At 36.5% G+C, this 25,420-nt stretch overlaps 1 protein-coding gene and 1 long non-coding RNA gene across 2 annotated transcripts in view; one reads left to right on the plus strand and one right to left on the minus strand.

The window, feature by feature from the left end:
* LOC135086718 (calpain-C) overlaps nt 1-25,420 on the plus strand; it is a 321,338-nt gene that overhangs the window by 77,969 nt on the left and 217,949 nt on the right. The gene's annotated exons all lie outside the window — the stretch shown is intronic.
* LOC135086578 (uncharacterized) lies at nt 13,008-14,347 on the minus strand. The gene is made up of 3 exons (XR_010260529.1): nt 14,131-14,347; nt 13,411-13,597; nt 13,008-13,319 (listed from the first exon to the last, which is right to left on the minus strand). It is a non-coding gene; the product is annotated as an uncharacterized LOC135086578 (long non-coding RNA).

The following is a 25,420-nucleotide window of genomic DNA, read 5'->3' on the forward strand; positions in this document are numbered from 1 at the left end:
CTCTTTCTATTACATATTAATTAATATCTGCGTCTACTTTAAACATTGAATCATCTTTCGACACGTGTCATTGTTTTGATAAAGGATTTTTTGGTGTTTCTTATTCTGCCATAGAAAAGATATTTGTTTTGGGGCTGATATTTCACCAATTGTCGTAGGTATGGAAATATGTCAAAATGATTTTATTCTTGAGATAAAAGTTAATAAATAAAATAAATAAAAGGAAGGATATTTATTTATTATTTAAAATAATAAAAAAATATCCTTAGACATTTTACACTGCGCTTCTAGTCCCAAACTAAGCAAAGCTTGTACTATGGGTACTAGACAACGGATATAAACATACTTAAATACTTTTTTTTGTAAATACGTACTTATTATACATAGAAAACACCCAGTCCAATACAAACAAATATGTTCATGCACACAAATGTTTGTACTGTGCGGGAATCGAACCCGCTACCTCCGGAATAGTAGTCCGTTTCGAACCACTACACCAAACGGCCGACAATACAAACCTAGCATTTGAAGTCTCGCATAATATTGTATTTAATGCACGTTGAACTTTCTTCTCTCACTCTCTCTCATTTTAATTAAATTGTTATTTAATTTGAAATCTACCTAATCAATTTAATTTCAAAAACCACTTACAATAGTGTTAAAAATCTAGATTTATTATAGATTCAGTAAAATAATAATATTTTATGTAATAATATCAAATAAATGTGATTTTAAATATAGTTCCATATTTTACTGAATTTTACTAAATCAATATCAACTAAACACACTCTAGTCAAGTGTAAGTGGTGTAGTAGAAACTAATCGAGTATAGTTTGGAGATGACTTTTTTTACTAAGCTCCTCCAAACTATACACGATCAGTACGCAAAATTCGTGTATAGTTTGTAGTCACAGACGTACAAACAGGCACTACAAAATATACACGAGCAGTTTCCTATGGGTGCGTTCTGGCCATGTATAGAACGGAAAGACGCTGCGTTGATAGATCACTATGTCAGTCAGTCTGTCACCTTTGAGTTATACAATATATTTAGATTAGTTCTACTACTACTGCTTTTATAGATTTGAAAATTTTTCGATGACCAGTAGTATGGCTCATTCTTCCTTTTTCCTACCTTTTGATGCCAGCATTCCGTGCGAATTTCACAATAAATCAATTCGTCGAATCCACCGAGTGGGATGGGAGGCCTGTCTACATTACGTCGCTGGGTGCGTGGACTGCGTGGTCGCTATTCGATAAGGTTTTGGCCCCAACTGATCGTCTAAGGATCGGTGGCGCACGAGATGTAACTTGTTTTTTTCAACAAAGAAAAGTAAAAATCGTACGAAATTCCGTGCTTCAATTTTGTCACTGAGAATAGACCCCCTAGGTTTTGGCTGTCTTTATTAAATTCATTCCACTATAAAATGTTTATTAGAGATTGTGTAGTCAGTCGGGTGAATATCATATTTGCATTAAGAGCGATCAAAACAAGATTACAAGCATAATTAAAATATCTCTTAAAATTACTTTCATTATTCATACTTAGAAAGTAAATACACAATTTAATCTTTAATTTCACGCTTTTAAGACTTTTGGCTAAAAATGGAAATCATTATGTTTGTCTCCAAGATTAAATCTACTTCTAAGTAATACCACGGGTAATACCTACCGTAATTTTACGAAATTGGTTCAATACAACTTACCGTGCGGTGCGTACCCTGCTGTGTTTCTTGGACAAAAAACAAAGAAACAAATAAAGTAAAAAAAGAATTTTCGCACTAAAAATAAACAATTAACATTTTGCATCGAATTCATCGTGAAATGTTTTCAAAATAAACAGTCCTACTATAATAATGTTTTGTAAACAAAAGGTTCTACATAAATACAAGGTTTAAATTCAACAACAAAACAACCTAAATACACCCCGTTTGCTATCATATTTCCCATTTTGAAAATTGTAAATAACTTGAAAAAACCGAACTGCCTACGGCGGGAATTGAACCTACGACCTTCCCGCTTGCCGGGCGACTGTTCTTCCAACTTAGCTACTTAGACACTGGATGAACCCGTCGAAATTTTCAAGTATAATACGCTGTCGGCCGGTGTCGGTCTATCGTTTGTTTCATCAATGTTCCCGCCTATAGTTTCGATATGTCTGTCTGTCTGTCTGTCCGAGGTTTTGCTTGGAAACTATTGGCACTAGAGAGCTGTAATTTTGTGGAAGTATGTATATTAATCACGCCGACAAAACGGTAGAATATAATTTTGTAAAAAAAATGTTAGCTCCCCTACATGTAAAGTAGGGATGTTTTTTTTTTAATTTTTGTACCCCATCGTGTGGGGTATCGTTGAATAGGTCTTTTAAAATGGCTTAGGGGTTTCTAAGACCATTTATCGATTTAGGGATTCGTTTGCAAAATATTAAAGTTTAAAGTGCCATTTTTTGTTCGAGTAGAGCGTCCCCCCCCCCCCCCCCCCCCCTCTAAAAACTAAACTATTGGCTTGAAAAATCTGAAAAAATTCATGATAATAGTATTTTTTATGAACTTTCAAGGAAAACTATAGCGGTTAAGATAGATCAGTTAGTTTAAGAGTAATAGTCGTTTTACTCATGTATTATAAAATTTCATACCTAATAAAAATTCCTTACACGAAAATATTAAAAGTGACTTTAGATGAAGTAATTGCTTGCTTCTGAAATATATTGTGGTAACGAAGGACAACTACGGAACCCTACACTGCGCGTGACACGACACGCACTTGGCCGGTTTTTTTATTTCAAGTTATTTATAATTTTCAAATAGTTTGAGATGCGACTCTTAGAGTAGGCGCACACCGTTGATTCTTAGTTGGCCGATAGTTGTGCCCGATTTTAATTTGTATGAAGAATCGGCCAAATCGAATCGGCGTAGTGTGCGCACTCCCATACATGCCCAATTGCCCATACTGATCAACTGCCCGACTAAACTATCGGCCGACGAAAAATCAACGGTGTGCGCCTACTCTTAACGCTAAAAAAAATAAATAACTATAAGTATTTCCCAATAATATTTATTATTTGTTTTCACCATGTGGATACAAAGACAATAGGGTTTACTATATTTATCTACAGTATTTGTAGTTTTGTTGTTATTTCGAAGTACTTTTAAGACAGCACATTAGACTAAAAATGATTTTGCAAAATAACATTCATTACAACTTCAAAAAGATGACACAATATTTATCGAGATACACTGTGCGCTCAAACACACACGGCCACAGTGTTAACTATCCATTTCCGTTTTTGCTTTCGCTCTCATCAAATGGCGATTCTTTGCGATAGAACGAGATGACATGACCGGCAATGGGCAGTTAATACTGTTGCCGATAGTACTTGTGATCTTATTGTTCGATGTCTGGTATTGTACATTCTACTGATATCATAATTTTTCCCCGTGTGATTTGACCTGATCTGATTGATTAGTGGTTTGACCTTTTCACCTCTTGACCTCTTATAGAATTTTCCAAACATTTTCGTGTATTCCTGTATCTGTTGATTTTTCTCTTGTCTTGTCTTACATTTATTATACTGTCTTACATTTATTACATTTGTCTTGTCTTACATTTATTATACTGTCTTACATTTATTACATTTGTCTTGTCTTACATTTATTATACTGTCTTACATTTCTTGTCTACCGAGTCGCGTCGAGTTATTTCTTACTTTTTTCCTGTTTCGAATAAGTCCGTTTGTGATGTTCTTTTCTAGCAGTATTGTTGTGACTTTGTTACAAAAAGATTTTTTAGCTACGGGGACACGTTTCAAAAATTTGTAACTAACTGGATCGATTTTTCGAGATCTTTTGATGAGATGGGCACAGTAAATACTCGTAACTCCAACAAAATAATTAAGATATATAAAAAACCGGCCAAGTTCGAGTCGGACTCGCGCACCGAGGGTTCGGTTTTCGGTACAGGCCTGTTTCTATTACTGGACTGCCAATATCCATGGTTTTTTATGAAAATCCTTTTGTTAGTAAAATCTTCGCTTCATAAAATAGCCAATTTAACAAGATGCCAATTTTATAATCCAAGTTGATTATGATGACGACAATGATGATCGACGATCAAAACATATTTTCGTTTATGATAATACTAGCCCGCGGCTTCACCCGCGTGATATTTTATTTCGTTTGTCACGGATCCTCATAAATTATAGCCTAGGTATATTATGTTCTGGGTTATACAATAATACTGCAAAGTTTCGTCTAAATCCATTCAGTAGGTAGTTTTTGCGTGAAAGAATAACAAACATCCAAACAACCAAACTTTCGCATTTATAATATTAGTAGGATGTTGTTGTTTTACTGTGTTAAAACACGTTTTTTTCCATTTAATATCTAAAATATACATAACTAGCTTTAGCCCGCAGCTTCACCCGCGTGAAATTTAGTTTGTCACAGATCGTCATAAATTATAGCCTAATGTTATTCTGGGTTATAAACAATAATACTATTTTTTTTTATCAAAATCCGTTCAGTACCTAGTTTTTGCGTGAAAGAGTAACAAACATCCAGACATCCAAACTTTCGCATTTATAATATTAGTAGGATTTTAGTGTACTATCGGCAACAGTGTTAACTGCCCATTGCCAGTCATGTCATCTCGTTCCATCGCAAAGAATCACCATTTGATTAGAGCGAGAGCAAAAACGGAAATGGATAGTTAACAGTGTGGCCGTGTGTACATTGAATTCAAAAAACAAACATTAACATTCTTGTAAGTTGTACTTGATGTAATTTCATTTTATACTTTTTATTAATAATTCAAAGCAAAAAGGATTTATTACATCTGATATGACTTTAGTTTGTTCGTGAAGTTTAATGTTTAAATTTGCAATGCCCCGTGAGGAACTGCGACGAGCAATGGTCGATTTCGCTTATATTAGCTCGGGTGGCCAGTCTTTCACAAACTTTGGCCACCCTTCGAATAGCAATAAAGTTCAAATTGACTCTACATTTTAGGTACCTAGAAAACGTTTGTATGGGAAAAAAAGGCTATTTTTAGGGTTTTCCCGGAAATTATTCGAATTTTTTAAAACCATCCTTTGAAGAGTGTTACTAGGTGTGCAAAATCACTTGAAACCTTTTTTACAGTTAACCTTTTACAATACCTATACATTTGTTTTTATTTCACTCAAAAATACCAAGTAGTTAATTTAGGGATGTTATGGATATGTAGTTTCGGTTACGGATACGGTTACGGATATCTGTGCTTTAGAATGCAATTTGCAATGAAGAATGTTCACTAATTTTGTTTTTTAGCTTTCTGTATTCTCTGTTAAAAATAAAAAATACACGTGAAAGAATTATTTCGATACGTCAATTAGTTTCCAAGATATTGAATTTTAAAAGTGCGGGCGGCGGCCGGCCCGCCATTTTATGCGCGTGACGTCATTTACAACGACTGGCTCATATTTGTATGGGTGGAATCTTGTAAACTGAATTAAGACCCACTTCCAGGCAACCGATTAAGCTGAAATTTCGCAAACACATGTGATTTGGATGACCATGCAATATTATGATGACATGGAACTGATCTGATGATGGAGCTGGAAGGTGGCCATAGGAACTCTATAATAAAACGACTTAAATGCATCGAGTTTGGGCTCGTTCGTTTTGTATTGATGAGTATTTTAATTCTATATAGTAATCGGGGTCTAATGATGGAGCTGGAAGGTAATTCGCAATAAAACGACACAATCGCATCAAGTTTGGGTTTGGTTCAAGTTTAATTTCTGTGATGGGTCTGGGTGTTAATATGTATAATAAGTTTGTATTTACAAAAAAAAAATATTTAAGTATGTTTATATCCGTTTTCTAGTAAGCGGACGCTGTGAATGTACGTCACACGGGGTCACGTGACCATCGGCGGGATTCAATATTTAAGCGAACTTTGAATGCCTATAAAATCATAACTACTGGGTATTTTTGAATGAAATAAAAACTAATGTATTTGTAAATGTAAAAGCTTAACTGTAACATAGATTTCAAGTGATTTTGCATACCTAGTAACATTCTCAATTGTTTTGCATTCTGTCACTTTGGCAACGTTATTGTTATCCAACATTCTGTGCATGTCGTGGCAACCTTTAATTAAGGCAACACCTTAGCTTAATTTATTTATAAGGAAACTGTGAATGTATGGTGTATGTTTTGTTGGTTGTCCTTAAATAAATAAATAAATAGTTGTCCAACACAGTTTATTCATGGTCGCACACTTTACATCGAATAAAAAGTATAAAAATAATGATACTAGATCGCATTATAAAGGTAAGTCAGGCTGTTATTCCCTCAGATCATACTATGATCTATAATCTGAGGTTATGCCTTTACATAATGCTATACAAAAAACAATTACAGTAGAATCTCGATTATCCGGACTTCGATTATCCGGACTCATTCTTCACGGTTTCTAATTACCCATTCAGGATCTGGACCCATAAAAACCGAAGGTGCCGCCACCGTAACATGGTACAGACGTCTTTTTAGTTCATTGTTAAAAGAAATGAATGACCAATGGTCTAAAATTTATATTTTTAGACTAAAATGATGTATTGAAAACCCTTTATAATGTAAAAAGTTAATAATTGTTTGATTTTACTTTGAAATCGATTATCCGGATTTTCGATTATCCGGAACACCCCTGGTTTTAATTGATCCGGATAATCGGGATTCTACCTTAAACTGCCTACATCCGAAACTTTTGAATCGGTTACGGTTACGGTTTCGGATAGTTTTTTATTTCGGATATCCGAAAGTTTCGGTTACGGTTACGGATATTCATTAAATACTCAGTTACTCACACTCAGCCCACTTTTGTAGGTATCTCGCGCAGTGTTTTGTGTTCTGTTGTTGTGTGTTGTAACTTGTACGTGGTACCTATTTAATTAAAAATGGATGAAGCATTCGATAAAGATTGAAAAATAATAAAGGACAGTGCCAATCCATGTATGGAAGTTGGACTAAGTGCTGCCCAGAATGAAACCATAGTGCATTTTGTTCCTCAGGCCAATACTAATTTGTAAACCGGAGCGCACTGAAATCTATCCTTGGAGTTAAGAGAAAAAAAAAATGTTTTGAATTTGAGGGCAACACTTGGTCCAGACCCTGGCACTATCCTTTAAATTTAACTCAGTTTTTTTTATTTATGAAGTTTCCATATAATGCAAATACTTTAATGAAAAATGAAAAAAATCGTACCGTATAAATATCAAACACCATTTTCCAGCGTTTCCGTGAGACCAATATTTATACTTGTATTTTTCCCGTTATCTTGACGCCTATGTAAACAAAACTACAGGAATCGTAAGAAAAAATGGATATCCGTAACAACTGGGTTGAAATCAGAATCATCAGTATGTCCCTCCGTAATTTTTACAAGCTTTTTTTATTTATTTACAAGCTTTATATTGACTTCACTTGTTAGTATGTATGGGACAAATCTTGCAACTGAATTTAAGACCACTTCTCCTCAACCGATTGAGCTGAAATTTGGTATACTTATGTAAGTACGATGACAATGCAATGTTATGGTACCATTGAGCTGGTCTGATGATGGAGTCAGGAGGTGGCCATAGGAACTTATAAGTAAAACGAGTCGGTTGCTGACTTACGACTGTCTTTTATTTTTATTTTTTTAATTACTATATACTATTTTGATATAGATACTTTCCAACACCCCCACTATATCAAAATAGCAAATAATCTAAATATCTATTACACTACACATTTACAATCTCACAGTCTATACAAACACAAAACTAGAAAATAATAATTAACTTTTATCAAAACAATACCAAGTGTTTGCATAAACTCATTGTAACAACCTATAAATTCACATTACAAATTTTGCAAATACATAGCCTCTCTACATGCTTCTGACAAAGCCATGTACTCTGCCTCACAGCTACTGAGAGTTTCTCTGCAGTTCTTTGCTTTTTACTTTAGAACATGTCAAACAATAACTTTTGTTTTTTAACAAATACTCTAAAATTCTCTTTGCATAATTCCAATGCAATCCTGAATAATTTACTGTTATTTTCAGCTTTCTTTTTAAACAACCATTTGCACTGTACTACTCTAGCGCCATCTGGAGTATCGACAATCTCCCAAACTTGGTTGTCGTCAAATGACTGCAGCTCTTCCGCCATCGCCTGCAACCACTGTTGCTTCCTAGGACCACTGACAGCTTCAGCATAAGTCATGCTATCTTCTCCTATAGACGTAGTACGCAAATTTGCACAACCATACCTTTCTGGCTTTTTTCTTTGCCTTTTCTTTGGTTCTTTACAGTCTGGCTTATCTTTACACCCACTGGAACTCGACTGAACAAAAGAGTATTCTGGATTCACCGCAGATTCCTCCAGCAACTCCCCCACTGAATCTGTGGTCTCTACTGGAACAGTAACAGCTTCTACCAATCCACAGCTCTTCATCTTGTTCATGTCCGTGCTCTTAATATGACCAAACCGTCTGTGCCATGTGACTCCACCGACTGTTGTCAATAAGCATTTCTGTGCTTGTAGTCTCACCTTATATACTCCATCAACCAGATCAGCTACTGCAACCAACTTGTTCAGTCTGTTCTTTACGAGACATTTATTCGGCTTAAATACGACGCACAGTGTTGCCACGGCCGGACAAAAACCAAATTTTGGAAACTGAACGTAAACGAAAATTGAATAACTATTATTCAAGCTGAATATGTTTGTCATGAAAATGCAAAATATTGAGGATAGATTGCTAACAAAAATAAAAATATGACTGGTCAAAGTACGGCGTCCGATAACAAGGTTTCCTTGGAGCAAAAATATTGCTTTATTCATTTAGGCACTGTTTTGTCAATTGACAATATTTACACGATTAAAAATATGGGTTCTAGAGTTCAAGGTCCTGTCTTTTAGAAAATGTATTTGTGTTTATAGAACTTAAGCCTATTTATTTAATAAAATTTAACAAAATCAGTGATTGAAAACTACCTTAAAAATTATACTCACAAGGCTGAAAGTACATACTTTCCATTACTTTCCGTAACGAAATATTGATAGAAATTATCCTCAGATATTATATTTTCATGTTGTAAAAACAAATTTTGCTACGACATACTACCGGCGCTGTTTTTTGCGATTCTCGAAACTAAGAATTTTTCCGAGGCGCTATTTGAGAATTGGATCAAGTTCCTGTAAACAAGCGGTTTATTACACATGGTAACATACTTAACATCATTACAAAGGTGCACCAAGAAATACATTTGGATGATATAAGCCTATCGAGCTATGGACAGCCACAAACCCTAATCATTAAGCTGAAGTTAGATGATATTTTGCATTAATTTTTGTTCCAAGTTTGTACTAAAATATGTACCAATTTCAAAATTTAAAAATATATTTTTCTATTAGATATAGTTATATTCTATACAAATCTGACAAAAGGTAGTAAGTTCAGATCGAAAATAATTTCGTCCGTAACTTACTATGAACCGGCAACACTGTGCGACGCAATTCCCGTTTTTAATCAACTCGCTCACCGACAAGAGGTTAGTCGTGAGATTTGGTACACACAACGCGTTCTTCACAGTTATGTCGTAATTGCAACTTGTCGTTATTTCTATGTCACCTGAACATAAAACAGGAATTTTCGTCTTATTGGCAACGATGATCTCTGGTAAACTTGATGAGTATTGAGGATTTTTCAGCCAACATTCATTCGGTGTCATGTGCATACTTGCACCAGAGTCGATATAAAAATCACTTTTACTGAAACCTCCACTGAGAAATACAACGTTGAAAGCATTACTCTGTTTCTTAGTTTCTGTTTTCTCCTCTAAAAGTGGACACTGGTTACGGTAATGACCAATTTCTCTGCAACGATAACAAATTATTGTTTTCGTGTTGTTGACATTTCCTGACTTTGACGTACTGGTTGTCTGTCCGCCATGTTTGCTAGTGCTGTTCTGTTTAGCCGGTTTTTTCTGCCATTTCGCTGCTAATGCCGAGCTACGTTCCGTTTCACTTAGATCCACTTCCATATCAAGTAATTTCGACTTGATCGAGTCCGCGGTTATTTGAATCCCAGAGTGCTCTATCGCCATTATCATAGGCATGAATCGCTCAGGTAAACCAGCAAGTAACAATGAACCAACCCATTCATCATTTATAGCGAATCCTGTTCCGCTTAAACGTTGAGACGTTTCAACTATTTGTGTCACATAATTCGTCATATTTTCACATTGAGTTATAATGTACTACGTACTAGAGAAGACATGTCAACTAGACTGTTTCTGGCACGTAAATAGGTCCACGGACCGAAATCCAATAAGTATGTGCTCAGCGGTTGCTGTGACAACCATTGAAGTAATATTACTACGTATAGAACAGACATCGCGAACAAAATATGTCCAGCGCGGGGTGCGGGGCGGGAATTTGACGGACAGCTGTCAGTCAAATCCATGACTATCAAGTTTCATAATTTATGGCGATAAAATCTGCACCAGAAAATGTCGTACTTCATTGCTAGGATTGCGCGAATAGTGACGTTCCTGCGGTCGCCTCATCATAGACATTATGAATCGATTGTGAAAATAAACAAATCGACTAAATTGTGTTATTTATAATTTTCATGGTGCTCAAGCAGCTCAATAGCAAAAATGTTCAGCTACTCACATTATTTTCTTTTATTATATTGTGCGTTTCCTGTAATGTAATCTAAGCGCCCCCCCTTAAACTAATAGTTAGCCCTCCTAGACAATTGACAAAACGTGGCAGTTGAAACATTCGAAATCACTTCGCTCTGCCGTTTTTTGGTGTTAGTTAGTACTTCACTCTGTGATGCGATTTTAAAATTACAACTGGCGATTCCGAATTCACAACTGAGGGGACTGAGGCTAATCGTGTTACTAGTGCTACAAGTGCGTATGGGCTTCATACTGATGCTTAAGTCTTTAATTATTTTTCTTCCCGATTAAAATCTAATGTAATCGATAATCGCCTTGAGAATCTTTAACTGGTATTTTCTAATTCGATAAAAAAATTACCCATCTCTAGTTTAAAACTGTCATCCAACAGCGCACGAAATATTATGAGTTATAGATAATGATACCATTACAGAGGCGACACTTCGTTTACGTTTAGTTTCTACCTATTGAATAGTGGGATATTATTAAATGCACATCAAATAACTTATCGCACATCAATTTAAATAACTTTCACATGAAATAAATTATTTCATTGCAAAGAAACTAATTGTTTAACAAAACTAGTACCAGAAATAATTCGAAAATACACATCAAAAGTGTACTTTATATCAAACGCGCAACAAAAACTTGTTGCATGAACATTATTTGTTTGTGTTGGTCCAAACAAAAGATGCCGCGCGCACTAAATAGCAGCGGCCGCGAATGTAATGTTATTATTATATTATTATAACAATTAATGCGCGCAGATGATATTGATTTATAAGATACTTGATATTGTACGAGTGTATACTCGGAAAATAAATAAAATTAAATATTAAAAAAGTATTTAAAATCAAAGTCAAAGTTCCTTTATTTTCTTAGACTGTGCTTACAAATCATTAAATATTAAAATAAAAACAATTAAACTAAATGTATATATCTGAAAATCTACATGTCTAAAAAATTAAGTTTTGCTCTTATTGAGCCTTTACATGTATCTTAAATTATTTTTTTCCCTATCAGCGCCTCGAGACCAACATTTTGGCAAGTGCTGAAAAGAAGCGCCGAAACAAGGGTATTATTGTGTTGAATATAAATAACGGTAGTAGGTACATGGTACATTAATGATTCAGACGTGGTTTTCTGAATTTGCTACACATTCTTGAATGGGTACGTATGAGTATGTCACAAAAATAGGTATACAAAATTACGTTGTACCTATAATAAACAATATAGTGACATGGATATCTTAACTTACAAGATTAAGAATGATAATTCAAAGCTATTTCTTAAAAAAAACGAATGAAACCATGTAACAGTCCAGATTATATTGCATTTAAACTGTAAAAATAACTTAATTTCCTTTAAATAATATAAGTTTAGTTAGTTTCTGCCGTTTGGTATACTTATCCACAGTCTGATCGGTTTTTGCTTCGTGATGCAATCTAATTTTTGTGTACTGATTTATTATGGCTCGAATCAAATGAATTCTATGATTGTATGTTGCTGGCTGATTCAGTGAATGTTGATTCAAATTTGCAAATACTTCTTTCTCAATGAAATTCTTTAGAGTGTTTACGGTAATATAATTATAATCATATCTCGAGGCAAGACTTCCACCGCTTCGTCGTATTAAATTACGTATGATTTTTTCTGTAGCCAAGCATATTACGTACACGTCTTCTGCCGAATAACATAAGCCACCCATGTCTTTAACAGTTATAAGCCTGTGATGTGGAAGTTTATGTGGTGTCGTCAGGCTGTCAATACAGACTTCACATTTTAACTTTTTTGTTAACTGTCTTGATACATAACCAGATATATAACCTACTATCAATTTGGACTCATATGTAAATGTTTCATGATCAAGCATTTTTGCAAAAATATCGCAGTTAGTTTCAGCTTCCAAATTGGATTTTAGCAATGATGTATTTTGCAATACTTCAAAGGATTGAAGGTCATATTTAGTTGCACAGGATGTACTATTAATTATATTTTCAGACGAAGAATTTAGAATAGTGAAATTGTCGAGAGGAATGCAATTGCCGGTAAAGGATGACTTAAGTTCCAGGTGATTTAAAGTTTTTTTATATGCTGCTCTAAATTGTAAGACATTGGGGTTATTATTATAACCGCCATGACTTCTTATGGAACCAAAATACAACTCCAAATGGTCTTGACTCATTCGATACATAGATATGTATCGAATCAGTATATATTATGCCTGCTCTGTTTATTATATATATATATAATAAACAGAGCAGGCATAATAGATAATGCCTGCTCTGTTTATTCTTTTTCATTAAAGATTTATGTAACTCAACAACTTCTGCTTTAGCCATTAAATCAATCTCGGCATTTAAATTGAGTCCAAATGTATCTTTCAAATTTTGGACAATTTTTTTGTAAGAAGCATTTTTTTTCTTCAAATAAACATTTTGGCTTTGAATTTTCTTCATTTTTTCAGTGAGTTTCTTGTTAGCTTCAGATTCCTTGCGTAATTTATTTTTAAGTACAATTTTTCTTGGACTGTCAAAAATAGAATTCGAACTGCTTACTGATTCAGACAACGATTCTGATACTTCCCGTTCACATGTTGATGGCTGAAAAAGAAAAAGTTATTTTAGAAGCCTGTGAATACCGTTACAGTATTAAAAATTAATAAAAATAGTATTAAAATAATAATATAATTACGTTATCGCATGGCACTGCAGATTTCTTTAAGTACACTCTTCCCGATTTAGAGGTGAATTTTTCGTTTTCTTGGAAATGCATGGAACATATGCATGAATGCTCGGTAGGTAACCATGTTTCTTCGCTGCGATTCTTTTGAACGAATTTGATCCATATTTCTCTTGTATCACGGCACGGCCGAGGAAACCTTTAAATCCAAATTAATAATAATAAATAATACTAAAATTATATTCATCATAATTCATTTTTATTTAACACTAGCTTTCCGCCCGCGGCTTCGCGAATTTTGTCTGTCACAGAAAAACAATATCGCGCGCGTATTTGCTCCCCGTTTAGACCTACCCTGGACTGCGACAAACATTTTAAAACCAAAATCAGCTCAATCGGCCCAGCCGTTCTCGAGTTTTAATCAGACTAACGAACATCAATTCATTTTTATTTATATAGATTATACGTCAATATACATACCCCCCTTACTAATAAAACTTACACGCTCGTTGAACAGTGTTTTAAACTGACGTTTAGTATGGAAATGTCATTTTAAAACAGTGTTCAACAACTGTGTAACTTTTTATTAGTAAGGGGGATAGTGTCTATTCTGCGCATAGAAATGTTTTATTCTTTGATTTTCACGTAAATATGGCTACCGCCGCGGGGACCCGTTGCAATTTAAAAATTAAAATCAATTGCGTGTTTTTATATAATAAATGTTGAACTTACTTATGAAAAGTCACTCCTTGACTTTTACTTGTGTTCTTGGTGTTCTTTGAACAGTATCTTAATGCACATGAAGGCATATTTTCAGAAAACAAAACTTCGCTCAAACGCGTCACCTCGTGACAAGCGCTGGGCACATACTAATTGTATTTCGGTCCGTGGACCTATTTAAGTGCCAGAAACAGTCTAGTTGACATGTCTTCTCTAGTACGTAGTACATTATAACTCAATGGTGACAACACGCTTGAGTGCAGTTTTGTTTTTTGAAATATGCCATCCTATAGACGAAAATACTTTTCAAATAACTCCAGATACATATTAAGTAAAAATCAAGGAATGACTTTTTACCATTAAGTTGTACATTTATGCACTTTAAAACACTAATTTAATTTTAATTTGTTAATTACAAGGCGTCACCGCGGCGGCAGCCATTTTACGAAAATTTCAAAGAATAAAAATCGCAGACTTGACACTGACGCATAAATTAGTATACGAAAGGAAGGTTAAATACAGCAATAAAAAGATTTTTTTAAAGATTATAAGCACTTTGTATTGCACAAATTACTAATAGTCCCGTCCAGCCCCTTGTGTTAAGCTAAATAAGCTTGGGTTACGGGTGGGCTCACACAATAGTCGTGCGGCATCATGGATCAAACTTGTTTGAATCTCACTGCTGTTGTTCGTATGCGACTGGTTAGTTAGTAAATCACCCTAATTATTGACACCTAGCTCACGAGATAGGCTAAAATTATAATAATTGTACAGTGTGTCTGGTCACCAGTGTCCGACCCGTTAGGGCGCAGTAATATGATCAATTTAATCGACAAATCCAGTATTAAAAAATTACAGCTATTTTAATTTTTTTAGTTTCTGAGTCCGGATGGATTCATTTATTTACCAAATCTACCGATGTACAGGACCTATGAGTATAAAAGTGATTCGTTCGACAGCTGAAAAAGTAAGCAATACGTTGTCATCAAAAGCCTCCATTTAAATTTCTTAGAAACACTTGGTAAAAAAATGATGCTTCTTTTTAGATTTTTCAATGTTACAAAAAACTAGAAAGTTTTACATTTTTAGATGCACTAAGTCATTACCTAAAAACTGATATACCTTGGCTTTAAATCAACTAGTCTAGGTGCTAGCTACACAGGAGATGCAGCGGTGAAAAGGAGAGGTGGGAATAGTCCCGTAACTTCTACCTCACAGCTATTATACGTGTACTCAACCACTGAGATAGTTAACAATAGAGACAATAAAATAACTGAAAGTTTCTGACTTTCAGTTATTTTATTGGTTCTGGAGTGAAGGCGTGGGTCATCCCTAGCTTTGTTCCTACCGTGACGAGTGGGAATTTTTCCAAAATCTCAAGATGGACTGACTGAAGATAGCAGGAAGACGCTGGGTGCAGGCCACTATCAACTGGGCGATGTAGAAATCATTAGAGGAGGCCTTTGTTCAGCAGTGGACGTCCAGTAGCTAAAATGATGATGACGATGTTTCCTTACAGTATCCAATTCAATAGGCAGAAACTAAACGTAAACGAAGTGTCGCCTCTGTAATGGTATCATTATCTATAACTCATAATATTTCGTGCGCTGTTGGATGACAGTTTTAAACTAGAGATGGGTAATTGTTTTATCGAATAGAAAATACCAGTTAACGATTCTCAAGGCGATTATCGATTACATTAGATTTTAATCGGGAAGAAAAATAATTAATGGCTTAAGCATAAGTATGAAGCCCATACGCACTTGTAACACAAGTAACACGATTAGCCTCAGTCCCCTCAGTTGTGAATTCGGAATCGCCACTTGTAATTTTAAAATCGCATCACAGAGTGAAGTAACTAACACCAAAAAACGGCAGAGCGAAGTGATTTCGAATGTTTCAACTGCTACGTTTTGTCACTTGTCTAGGAGGGCTAATTTTAGTCTAAGGGAGGGGAGCTTAGATTACATTACAGAAAACGCACAATATAATAAAAGAAAATAATGTAAGTAGCTGAACCTTTTTGCTATTGAGCACCATGAAAATTTAACACAATTTAGCCGATTTGTTTATTTTCACAATCGTTTCACAATGTCTATGATGAGGCGACCGCAGGAACGTCACTATTCGTGCAATCCTATCAATGAAGTACGACATTTTCGGTGCAGATTTTATCGCCATAAATTATGAAACTTGATAGTCATGGATTTGACTGACAGCTGTCCGTCAAATTCCCGCCCCGCACCCCGCACTGTACATATTTTGTTCGCGATGTCTGTTCTATACGTAGTAATATTACTTCAATGTATTTTCACAGCTTTCCAACCTTATAGAAATCAGTGTGCCTACCATGAGTTTACGTTAGGTGTGCTCGCTAGCGACTGCGTAAAAAAATGACACTTAAATGTATGACATATTGTGCAGCGCCCCTAGCGGCTACTTTCAAGAAATAAAATCTTCATAGAATTTTTTGACGTAGGTATTCGCTAGCGAGCTCACCTAACGTAAACTCATGGTAGGCACACAGGTCCGACGAAGGGGTGTCATACTTGATATCGAACCTCGAAGTAGGTATCTATTGTCTAGATATTGACAACTATGCATCAACGGGTCGCTACATCTACGGTACTCTATATTAATTAGTACGTTACAATGAATGTTTTGTTATCGAACGTCGATGTGTTTATTGTCTAGATATCGACAACTATGCATCAACGGGTCGCTACATCTACAGTACTCCATAATAATTAGTAGGTACGTTACAATGAATGTTGCTGTATCTATTTGTATTCCCGCTTTGGCATGGGTTTTTAACGTACGCCCGCAACCCACGGATTTGCTCGCAAGGACTTCGTCACACACACGCACGCGTATGTACTCAAATGTCTCCGCAGTCGTTGTTGCCCCGTTCCGTTGACAGCAATATGGGATCATCTTTAATATATCTGTTACAGTTTCAAAATCCGATTAAAAATTCAATGCCGCTTAAAGTGAGAGAAATGTCTAAAGTTCTAATAGAATTGAAAGTTTTATTCGGTCAAAATTCTTATAGCAATAATTAGTAATATATTTCAAATATTAAGTACCTATACAGGGTGGAAACGATAAGTGATGTAACTCGATTATTTCTAAACTACACAAGATACCGAAAAACTGATTACTGATCCTGTAAGTGCTTCACGAGCTCTAAACCATAACAACAGAAATTTGCCGAGGACTCTAAATAAAATTGAAGCGTGGCACAGACGCTGGAACTCCTTAATGGATAATAAAAAATGGGTCTTTATGCCACAATTGGTGAGCTAAAAAAAGAACAAGCAGCCACCAACTTAACAATTGCCAGAATGGAAAGCGCGGTACCAGCTACTCCACCTAGAAAGAAAAAGAGGATGCATCAAGAAGCAATCTCGCGGTTTCTTGAACGGCGTGACGATAGTATGGATGTTTTTCAATTTCTGAAAGGAATAGCAAGCAATTCTTTTTTGTAGTACGTATCATACACAATAAGATACTTTAACATTAACTTTACTTTAAACATGTACTAATTAATTACTTTATTTCATTATTTAAATACACAATTATGTATGATTAAAAAATATTACTTACCCACCCTGAGAAGTTCGTTATTTACCCACCGCGACTTTTGATGTCATGACACTGATTAAACAACCGATTGATTTCATGACTTTTAATATGGAGTACCGTAGATGTAGCGACCCGTTGATTTCATGACTTTTAATATGGAGTACCGTAGATGTAGCGACCGAGCGACAAAGAACGTAGTTTTGTCCACAATCCCTTCGCGGTCGTTGTATCCTTTATGTGCACAAATAATGATGAATCAATCGTCAAAATCATTTTTGCTCGAGTCTTTGCATCTGCCGCCTCTGCGACTGCACCCGTTCCTTCTTGCTTTAGGTACTTCTCTGCACCCTCCAGAACTAGCAAGTTCTCCACTGCGAACGCCCAATCGTCGAAATTTTCGCGACCTTTTAGCTTTGGCACGTTAGCGAGATAACTGGAACTCATTTTAACTGACTCAACACGAAAAATACTACAATAAAACTATTTTTTCACTTAAAATGGGTCTGGGCCCATAACCTATAAGTAAAACGAGTCGGTTGCTGACTTACGACCAAAGAATATATTTACTCTGACGAGAAGAACGGCGACTCCATAAAAAAAAACTGGACTTTTCTTAACGCCATCTAGTGAGTGACTTTGGTACTAACTTATTATCATGACATAAAATCAATGACATAATATTATGTCATTGATTTTATGTTCTACCATTATTTTTAATTAATGCAAAAACTTTTCAGAGGTAACTAAGCCCGTCAATAAGATGAAGAAAATGATACTCAAAACAATTAGAAACACATTATTCTCTTTATTAAATATGATGTCTCGTGACTTAAACTAAAACACTAGATAAAAAGTCACTGTCTCCAAACTTAAATACCTACTAGAGCACTACTGAGTCTGTATCTCACAATCACACTAGACAATATCTCCAACAGGATGATAAAACATTTGAATAGCCGTTTTTATAAATTTTGAAAGTTGTGACAAATTAATCACCGACAAACTGACAAATGACTTAAGTGTTGTCGTTTGAGAAAATCCTTATTAGAATTTTTTTTTGATCGGGGAACACACTTAGCAGCCCACCTAATAAAGTCCACGGCGCTGCCTACAAAGTCGGACGGGCCTGCTTACGACTGTCTTTTATTTTATTTTTTTTAATTACTATATACTATTTTGATATACATACTTTCCAACAGAACTCCTAAACGAAACGGCGGAATCGCATCGAGTTTGGGTTCGTTGGATTTGTCTTTTCGAGAAGTTTAGTACTAGATGATGTCCAGGGTCATGATGATGGATTAGGGAGGTGGCAATAGGAATTCCTAAACGAAACGGCAGAAACTCATCGAGTTTGGGTTCGTTGGATTTGTCTTTTCGAGCAGTTTAGTGATAGATGATGTCCAGGGTCCTGATGATGGAGTCAGGAGGTGGCCATAGGAACTCCTAAACGAAACGGCGGAATCGCATCGAGTTTGGGTTCGTTGGATTTGTCTTTTCGAGCAGTTTAGTGCTAGATGATCTCCAGGGTCCTTATGATGGATTAGGAAGGTGGCCATAGGAACTCCTAAACGAAACGGCGGAATCGCATCGAGTTTGGGTTCGTTGGATTTGTCTTTTCGAGCAGTTTAGTGCTAGATGATCTCCAGGGTCCTTATGATGGATTAGGAAGGTGGCCATAGGAACTCCTAAACGAAACGGCAGAAACTCATCGAGTTTGGGTTCGTTGGATTTGTCTTTTCGAGCAATTTAGTGCTAGATGATGTCCAGGGTCCTGATGATGGATTTGAGAGGTGGCCATAGGAAATCCTAAACGAAAAGGCAGAAACTCATCGAGTTTGGGTTCGTTGGATTTGTCTTTTCAAGCAGTTTAGTGCTAGATGATTTTTTTTGAAGGGACGCGCGCTGGTATCTTGAAGAGCTTTTCCAGCTTCACCGGGCAGAGTGGCGAGTACAGAAGGTACTCTAGCCGTTTGGCGATCGTCGGTGCGTGTGCCGACGAGGCCGAGCCCAGGCTCGTCCGCGTCGGTCGCAGACCGACTTTCGCGATCGGGCCGTATCGAGCGCATAAGGCGCCCGATCAGTGGCGAACCCAACTAGAGGGTTGCCCACCGCGGTGTTGGACCAAAGTCCAGCCTACGGCGGGCTCACTCTAGTGGGCCCGATTAAGGGGGACTACGGACGCGGCCTGAGGGCGCCACGGTAGGCTCGGACCTTGGCTCAAGCCGTGTCCGGGGGACGGATTGGGGAGAACCGGCCCGGTACATGTCTGTATCGTCCGAAATGAAATGCAGGGCCTCGTACTCGCTGGCGAGTACGGTGTAACGAGCTACTGTGTTGTGGAGTAGTTGGCGTGCTTAAGGCAATGATGTCTGTGTTCAGAAATTCATTAATTCATAGAATCGTCCGGGTCGTCTAGGACATGCCTAGGTCGTCGCTATTGGGCAGCGACATCTTTCTGGGGTGTGTACGTGGCGGCGCTAACGATAAGAGGGTTCTTGTGGTTGATCGCTTTATCAAAGTAGCGGCGAGAGGCTTTTTTCATAAAGTGATCAATCGATGGGATCTCGAAATCTCTATGGAGATTCGTGTTACGCACGAACTACGGGGCATCCGCGGCTCGGCGTAAGAATTTGTTTTGGAGGGTCTGGAATTTCTTAAGGACTGTGCAGGAAGTGTGAGCAAACACCGGACTGGCGTAGGTCAACACTGGACGGATGCAGGTTTTGTAAATTGTCAACTTATTTCTAAGTGACAATTTACTTTTCCTTCCAACTAGTTGGTAGAGTCGGTGGGTGTAGTGGTTCGCACGGCTCAAGACGCGCCTGAGGTGCGGAGCGAACGATAATCTCTGGTCGAGGGTGACACCTAAGTACTTGGCCTCACTCTTCCAAGGAATAGTTTGGTCAAATAAGGTGAGATGGGTGGGACATAATAGGACGAGTGCGAACCGGAGGACGTTTCGCAGACAAAGCCCTAGAAAAGTACACTGCTGCACTTTTTTCGGAATTTACCTCGATACGCCACTTCCTGAACCATTCGCCTAATTGTGTGACTGCGCGTTGGAGCGCCAAGATGACGTAATTCCGATTACGTCCGGACTTGTAGAGTGCGGTGTCGTCCGCAAAGAGGGCTAAATCCGTATTCGGATATTTGGGGATATCATTGACGAACAATGAAAAAAGAATGGGTGCTAGATGATGTCCAGGGTCCTGATGATGGAGTCAGGAGGTGGCCATAGGAACTCCTAAACGAAACGGCGGAATCTTATCGAGTTTGGGTTCGTTGGATTCGACTTCTCGAGCACTTTGGTGCTAAATAATAACCCAGAGATTGAGATACAACTAAAAAGTGTAAAATAAAATTATAATAAAAAAACTTTTTTAAAAACAAGCTTTATCCTGAAATGCAGTTGTACTAAAACGAAAAAAATAATTGCAAACAGAAAAAAAGAGAAATAAATTCCATGCGCGATACAAGCTTTTGAAATTCTTTGAACCAAGCATACAATTATTTTTTTCGTTTTAGTACAACTGCATTACAGGATAAAGCTTGTTTTTAAAAAAGTTTTTTTATTATAATTTTATTATAAATGCAGCTATTTCGATGACAATGGGTTTCCGCACAGGACATCATGATAATAAGAACCAAAGCCACGTGGTCGTCTGAAAGTACAAATACCATGTAAAATGAATTGAAATTAAATTACCTAATTATTAATTATTATTGTCCTCGTAGTCCATTGATTTAAGTTGTGCTCTCTCGACCAAGGATCCTGGATTTAATACCTAGATGAGACAATGAAGTAGAATGTAACGTTTTGTAATTATTGTTTGTCTAATTTGTTTGGAAGACACGATAGCCGAACGGTGAAGGGGTCGGACTGGCCGACTCGTGATCCGGGGAACGCGGGTTTGGTCCCCGCCGCCGCTCGACTATTGTGGTGAGTTCACTCGTGATACAAGCATATTAAATTTAGCTTAGTACGAGGGGCTAACGGGAGTATTAGTAATTTAAAAAAAAATACTAATAATCTTAAAAAAAAAGGACTCTAGAGGTAGTACCAAGCCCGTCGAAAGCCTGGCGGCTGAATGTCGGCAGCTTTATTTAAATAAATAAATATCTTTGGACATTTACACTGCGCCGCTAGCCCCAGCCCCAAACTAAGCAAAGTTTGTACTATGGGTACTAGACAACGGATATAAACATACTTAAATACTTTTTTAAAGAAAGTCATGTCGACGACTTCTTATATTATTATGTCGAATTAATAAATAATGTAGAAAAAAATGTTGCTGTGTTAAGAAATGTACTACAACAAATGTAAATATTGGAATGCGATAAAGATATTGACTATTTTTTCTATGACTATCGAAAACATTTAAAAAATTTACGACTTGTGGACAGCTTTATGATTAACTGGAATCTATACTTCTATACTCTACATTTATTTTATACTAATCCATGATACTAATATTATAAATGTGAAAGTAACTCTGTCTGTCTGTCTTGCTTTCACGCGTAAATCAATGAATTGATTTTGATGAAATTTGTCATAGAGATAGCTTGAGTCCCGGGAAAGGACATAGGCTAGTTTTTATCCCGGTTTTTGAAACAGGGACGCGCGCGATAAAGTTTTTCTATGACAGACAAAATTCCACGCTGGCGAAGCTGCGGGCGGAAAACTAGTTGACTATATTGATAGAACGCACTTTTTATTCGATTGGACCATACCTTGTGACGACTCATGTACGATTAGGTAGGACTGAAGTATGTTCTTGCAAAAAATGTCAGATGGTACGGATGGTACACAGAACCAAATAACGTAGTGGAATTAAATAAGAAGTACCCAGTATAGTTACAATATGTTGCTGGCACTCATGACAACCCGTAGGGGCACCGCAAAACTGACAAAGAGATTAACACTTAAAAAAACTAATGTTAATATTAATAAATCTTGTAGAAACAAAGGTAGGTACAGGTTAAAAGGTACAATATGGTTTGTTGTTCATTCTTAAATTGTAAAAAATCTTTTAGTCAATATTTTGATATTAAGTTATACGAGTCATCTGCCTGTAATTAATCATCACTAATTAGGTTCTATAGTACAGTTCTATCCTAAATCAAAAATATATACATATTGTGATGTGCTCCCGATTAAAATATGAAGTAGATAATGGCGCGGTTAACATCTCGTTTACGTATCGTAGCGATAATATGCCTAATTCTGAGAAATATACCATTCGAACAATTGAAGTCGTACAAATGAATATATTGACCACTTCTCGTTAGTTTAGTGGTAACCCAACACATTTCGTTCTAGGGAAATGTGATGCATGGACAATTGAAATGAACCGTTTGTTTGAATTTGCATTTGTAACTAACGATATGAACGGACAACGGCGCATCAAAGAAACATCACTGTGACACCATATACACTACAGAAACCTTATTACGACATTTACTCTAACTGTAAACTATGCACTAACTTTTAAACTATGCAATAAAAGACAAAAGGACCTCACTGAGCTCTTTAAAGCACAACATATTTATATTATTTTATGATATTCAGGAAGATAGTGCTTTATTTGATTGTAGTTTAAAAATGAGAACTGCATTTTTATTAGCATCGATTTAATGTTACGCCACATATTTTACATGAAGAAGAGGTACCTCCATAGTATTATGCTTTAATAGTTTTTGTGACCCACACAGTTTAACCTACTGCCAGTATTAAGTAATACAAAACTAGTATAGGCAAGGAATAATACAATTTACTTAGGTAATAGACAGGTAGTAATTACGTTATACAGTGCTAATATTTGGCAATTTTAAGCAAGTTTCAAGTCTCTAGGTTGTCTTTCAACGCAACAACTGCGTTGAATGGATTAGAATGGTCATTCAGAACAACTGCAATTGATTTTCAACTTTATTATTGCAAACATATTATGTACTAGCGGCCGCCCGCGACTTCGTACGCGTGGATCCCGTTTTACCCCCTTCATCGATCTTACGCGGTTTAGATTTTTTCATACAAATGTTTTTTCCCGCTCACTCCCGTTCCCGTGGAAATTATGCAATATCCTGTTGTAACTAAGCTTTAAATTTACTAAGGTACCTGCATGCCAAATTTCAAGCATCTAACTTAAGCGGTTTAGATTTTTCATACATAAGGATTTTTCCGCTAATTCCTGTTCCCGTGGGAATTGCTAAGTATACTATAACCTGCCCAGGAGTATGAAGAATAATTGTATCAAGTTTCGTTAAAATCCGTCGAGTAGTTTTTGTTTCTATTAGGAACATACAGACGGACAGACAGACAGACAGACAAAAATTTTACTGATTGCATTTTTGGCATCAGTATCGATCACTTATCACCCCCTGATAGTTATTTTGAAAATATATTTCATGTACAGAATTGACCTCTCTACAGATGTATTATAGTATAGAACAGTGGTTCCCAAACTTATTTAGTCTACTGCCCACTTTGAGAATACATTATTTTTTAGCGCCCCCCATTTTTGTAGTCAAGAGTCGAGCACAGTCGATGTCTAAGAGTCCTCCTAGTAGATGACGCCTCCCAAGCCTCTACACAACGTCCCGATTTTTTTTCTGGGTCTCTTACCGCCCCCCTTTAAGCCTGCAGCGCCCACAAAGGGGCGTTATCGCCCACTTTGGGAAAGACTGGTGTAGAAGATTTGTCATTTTTAGTTGACTTTAGTATCGATTAAGTATCTGGAGTAATGGTAAGTTCAAGTAGTTAGTAATTTGACAACATTTTGTTTAATCTTTTGCGATCTTGTACAGATTACCTAGAAAAGCTGGTCCACAGAAATATTATTTTGTGCTTTTGTCTGTGAAAATCAAGTAGGGGAAAGACAAAAACAAAAGTTTCTTTTGTGTAGACTACTGTTTGTAGTGCTTCGTATTTTTGTTAAACAAAATAAGTACCTAAATTACAATGAAAGAATTTATAAAAATGAAGGAAAATATTGATAACTTGAGGAAGGTTCGGTTCTATATTGGCTCACATAAAATTCTTAATCCTATTCTTTGTCTTACTACTGATTTGTGTTCATAATAATCTCTCTTCATATTTTTATTTTTCATACTTTTTTTATTCATACATTTTTATTACTACCAACAGTACCAACGGAGCTCATAACAGTTAGTAATCATAATTTTTTTATCAATACTGTTACTGCCAAGAACCATTTAAAATACATAATTTTTATTTTCAGATCTTTTTTCTTCATAACATTCATTGATAATAAAATATTGTTTTAATTAATAATGTTGTTACTAAGAACATACTTCAACTCATAATGTTGTTTGTTCAGAATAATTTACTTTATAACAGACATACTCGTATCTTTTAAAAAATCATATATAACATTTAATAAAGTAAATAAGCATGCAGCATACATTGGTATCTCCTCGTCTCCGGCGCTGCGGGATGTGCAGCCCTTCCGCCCTTGCGTAACGAGGTTCAGGAACCATCGGCGCCTTCGGCGCCTCGGCGACCAGCCTCAGCCGCTCCAGCTCACCCGGGCGCCTGAGCCTCGTTACAGCGGGCGAGGGCTGCCCTCCCTCCGCGCCTCCGGCTTTTAAATTACACTCTAGGGGTAGGGCAGACAAGACTACGTGGAGTCGGTTTTGCAGCGATTCGTTTCTGTCACGTTAGTTTTGTGGCACAAAATATTGCCTGTTTTGGACC

This window comes from Ostrinia nubilalis, chromosome Z (assembly GCF_963855985.1).
Source record: "Ostrinia nubilalis chromosome Z, ilOstNubi1.1, whole genome shotgun sequence".
In the NCBI taxonomy this organism is placed as follows: domain Eukaryota; kingdom Metazoa; phylum Arthropoda; class Insecta; order Lepidoptera; family Crambidae; genus Ostrinia; species Ostrinia nubilalis.